This window comes from Propithecus coquereli, unplaced genomic scaffold (assembly GCF_000956105.1).
Source record: "Propithecus coquereli isolate 6110/MARCELLA unplaced genomic scaffold, Pcoq_1.0 Scaffold27, whole genome shotgun sequence".
NCBI lineage: Eukaryota > Metazoa > Chordata > Mammalia > Primates > Indriidae > Propithecus > Propithecus coquereli.
Window position 1 is genome coordinate 3,461,345 of NW_012148285.1, and position 4,977 is coordinate 3,466,321.

Sequence of the window (4,977 nt, forward strand, 5' to 3'; positions counted from 1 at the left end):
AGTTTTTGTTTTTGTATCAGTTAAATAATACTGCATAATAAACCACCCCAAAACTCAGTGGCTTGAATAAATATTTATTATTGTTCATGAGCCTCCTGGTTGGGCTAATGGTTTCTTCTGACCCTGTTTGGGCTCATCGATGCACCTATGGTCGGCTGTGGGTTGGGTAGGTAGCTCTGCTTATCTTGGCTGGGTTCTACCTTGTTTTGGAGATTGGCTGGTTATAGGATGGTCTAGAATGGCCTTGGCTTGGATAACAAGCTTTCCTTCATGTGGAAGGGCTAGTGGGGCTTCTTCTCATGGCAGACACAAGGGGTATAATGGAGAGAGCGGATGTGCACAAGGTCTCCTGAGGCCTCTGATTTTGTTACTGGAACACCATCGCTTTGGCTCCATCCTATCAGCCAAAGCAAGTAACAAGTCCAGCCCAAATTCAAGGCATGGGACATGGATACAATATCTTGATGGGAAGAGTGAAAAGGTACATTGCATGTGGTGTGAATATGGGAAAGAGTGCAGAACTGGGGTGGTTGTCGCGTCACTCTATCACAGCTATTTACAAGAACCACATTAAAATAAAGCAATAAAGACGAGTTGAAAATAAAGGGACAGGCAAAGAGGTTCCAGAGAAATAGCCCCTGGGGCAGATTGTATTATCCAAAGAGGACCACAAAAATTTATCTTCAAGCCATGTGCTCTTCTTGCAAGAAGGTGATGCTAGTCTTCCCATTGAGGGGTGGGATCTGTGTTCTCTGCCCTTGCATGTGGCCATGTGAGTATGGTGGGAATGAAACTTTTTGACTTCTGAGGTTAGGTCATAAAAGTCAATACAGCTTCCTCTTTCCTCCTCTCTCCTCTCTTTCTTCATGAAAGGGACACTCGATCTTAGAACCTAGCCTCCACGTCATGGGGATAGATAGTATATTTTAGGCTTTGTGGGCTACATTGTTTCTGGTGCAACTATCGAGCTCCGCCATTGTAGTGAGAAAGCAGCCATAGGCAACATGTGAGTGAATAGGCATAGCTGTGTCCTAGTAAAATGTTATTTATAAAACCAGGTGGTGGCTGGATTTCACCTGCAAACTATAGTTTGGTGATCCCTGATACATGTCACTACCCCGGTGACTGTTATCCATCTGGCCAATGTGTCCTTGGGTTGATCTAGTTATGCTGAAGGGAACTTCCATTTCATGCCAGCGGGAGAGGATGTCTCTGCATCCTGCCAGACACGAACATGGAGCGTGGAGCCCCAAATGCCATAAAGCAGTCCTTCCACCAGGAGAGGACCCAGCCTCAGGGGGGAGTACAGATTGCGGTTGGCAGAGGGGAGATGTGGAAAGAGCCTGGGCTCTTGATGGAATTAAGCACCCGGAGCCCATCCTTCCTCTGGTCTGCCAATTGTGTGGGAAACACGTTTCCTTGTGGGGTGAGCCAGCTCGAGTTTGGATTTCCTGTGATTTGAATCCTAACCAATACAAGGTTCACATGGTTTTGGGTGAATGTATGGGTCATGAATCACCGAGTGGACTTGTGTGGTTTGGGGGACACAGTCTTAAACTTTCGGGGGCAATGTCACGAGGGGAAGATACACACCCTTCATGCCACACCAAACCAGGACCGTGTGCCAGGTGGGTGTTCCTATTATGTGGGAAATGTGCTCAGAGTAGGAGAGGGTGAATCTGGGACCCTCCGGGGTGAGTGTTGTCGTGAGACCACCCTTCCGTCTTTCGACCAAATTTGAAAGTAACTTATAATTGTCATGAATCCATTGATGAAATGTTTTCTCAAGGCAAATCAAAACTGTAGAGTTTCAGCCGACTGATTCAGGTTAAAGGTAGAGAGATAGGCAGGGGACCCCTGGGGCGGGCGGTGGGTGGTCTCAGCAGTGCTGGCCACTGCTACTCACAGCAGGGTCTCTTTTACTACTAACTCTTGATCCAATCCATGTCTCCCAGAGTCTTCCCAGTGAATTTCCATGGATTTTCTATGTAGTTTAGGAGAATAGCACATTACATTTTTTTTTGTGGAAAAATATAACATGAAATTGACCATTTTAGCCATTTTTAAGCGTGCAGTTCAGTGGCACTAGGTTCACATTGTGCAACCATCACCACTGTCTGGCTCCAGAACTTTCTCATCTTCCCAGACTGAAACTCCTTTGCCATTAAACAATAATTCTGTAGTCTCTCCTCCCCCAACCGCCGTTCTACTTTCTGTCTGTACGAATCTGACTACCCCAGGTGCATGACGTGAGTGAAATCACACGGTACCGTCCTGTCGTGTCTGGCTGATTTCACTCGGCGCAATGTCTTCTAGGCTCATCCATGTGTAGCGTGTCAGAATTCCACACCTTCCTGAGGTCGGATAATATCCCCGCGCATGTGAATACCACATGCTGCTTACTTTTTTATTTTTTTGAGAATGGCAGACTTTTAGAGAGCGTGTTTTCAGATGCTGAGTTTGGAAGGAGAGAGGTGACAAGACACAGAGGCAGCCTAGAAAGAAGAGCTGGTTTGTACTCCCAGGATCTGGTCAATGGCAGCACTCTTGGCTTTTTAACTGAGCAACTTCCTCCTTGAAGTTGTGCTCGAACGCGTCACAAGGCAGAGTGGGTAAGAGTGTAGGTGGCCGTTTCTTAGCCTTGGGACCTTCGGTTCCTGAGCCTCAGTTTCTTCATCTGTAAAATGTTGATGATGACTGCATGTGTGTGCATGTGTATGTACATGTATGTGCGTATATGTATGTGTGTATTTAGAAGCACAAATGAGTCATACTCTATACAACATTCTGCAATTTCTTTTTTTTTCATAAACAAAATTTCCTGAAGATCTCTCTATGCTGGTGTATAAAACTTTCTCCATTTTTTTTGTTTTGAGACAGTGTCTCACTGTGTCGCCCAGGCTAGAGTGCAGTGGTATTACTGTAGCTCACAGCTACCTCAAACTCCTGGGCTCAAGTGATCCTTCTGCCCCAGTCTCCTGAGTAGCTGGGACTACAGGCACATGCCACCACTCCTGGCTAATTTTTCTGTTTTTTGTAGGGACAAGGTCTTGCCATGTTGCCTGGGCTGGTCTCAAACTTCTGGCCTCAAGCAGTCCTCCCACCTTGGTCTCCCAAAGTGCTAGGATTACAGGGGCGAGCCACCGTGCCCAGCCTGCTCCATTTTTTAGTAGCTGCGCATACTCTGCTTTATGGCTATATTCCGAATTCATTTAGCCAGTCTCCCATCGTGGACATGTCTGTTTCAGTTGTTTGCTTTTCCAAACGCTGCTGCACCACAATTTCCCCATACGTCGCCCTGGCTCATTCATGCGATTGTGTCTCTAGGATCCATCCCTGGCGGTGAGATTGCTGAGCAGGGCTATGCGCGTTTAACACGTTGAAAGATGTTACCAAATTAGACAGTTTAATTTGCGAGTGTGTCTTATTAGGAGAAAATCTGTTAGATTAAGTCCACCCTGTAAATGTTATATTTGAATAGCTCATTTATTAAATTGATCTGTTACTGCATCTTCCCCAAAGGGCTCAAGGAAGCTTCTAGCAAGAGGCAAATCAAATAAGTCTGAAAATAATAAACATACGGAGAAAAGTCAGTATGATAACAGTAACTGCTAGCACTTACTCTGACCACTCACTCCAAGTGCTTGCTAGGTATGAACTCAAGTGAATCTCACCGTCCCAGTAGGAAGGGATTAGCCCCTTCATTTTGTAGATGGGGAAACCGAGGCACAGAAGGGTTTGATAACTTGTTCAATGTCACAGAGACAGGCTGGATTCAAAGTCTGTCCTGTTACCCACTATGATATTCTACTTTTCCGAAATCAGGAGTCCGGAGAGGAAGGATGAAGCTGGGCGAACACAGGTTATCATTATTGCTGTGATTCATTTATTCAGCTCTTGATTCATTTAACCATCCGTGTATTTACCCAACTGCTCAACAAATGGTTATCAAGGCAGGTCTTTGCCAAAAGCACCGGGAATAACAGTGGACAAAGGACTGCGGAGCCCCTGCCCGTGCTTCGTTGCGGAGGCCAAGCCGCTTCCGAGTGCACCGGCCGGACGGAAGGCTGGCCACACTCGGCGAATTGTAGGTCACTCTGATGGGCCTGATTACACGTTGCTGCAGAGAGTGGGAACTTTCTGAGCCCCCGTCCTCAACCTCAGCGTCATGGACTTGTTGGCGTCGGTGCGCCATCAGCCAGCGCTTTTGGCTTGGTCGACGTAACTCGTTCCCGTATACCTCCTTCCTGGGTGCTGCACTGAGCTGTCACCCTCAGTGCCACGGTGTGGAGGCCTCAGCTGAGCTGGGAGGCACCTCAGGGGAGTCCCACAGGTCCCAGAGAGAGAAGGGGCAGTCCCAGGTTCCGCTTCCTTCCTCCGGTGGGAAAAGTGCCGGCCTTGCTTGGACACCTGCTCGGCCAGGCTTCAATAAATCGAGGTTTCCAGCCTTAGTTTGTCCACCTGTAAAATGGTAAAAATCAGCAGCATTCCCCCCTTTTCTCCTTGAAATGTGTATGAAGCAAACATAACAAGACAAAGAACATTTCCATTCATTCAACACATTTTTTTTTGGTGCCCATGTGTGCCAGGGCCTGAACGTGGCCCTGGGGCTGTTGTGACCATTGGGAAGTCCAGGCTGTCTGCTCGTGAGGCGCACAGGCTGGCGGGGAGACAGGTGGAAATCACACAGTCACAGCAGAAACAGGGGCAAATGTTGAGTGTGTACGACATGCCAGGCACGTTTCTAGGCACTTTGTAGGTGTCATGTCAGTTAATCCTTACTGCAGCTCCAAGAGGTGGGTGATTTTTATAACTCCCATTTTACAGGTGAGGAAACTGAGGCACAGAACTATTAAGTACTTGTCCAAGGACCACAGCTAATCAGAGGAGGAATCCAGGGATTCCTCAGGCCTCTGGCTCCGAAACCTGCATCCCTAAGCAAGACACCATCTTGCTTCTGTGCTATAAAGTCATGCA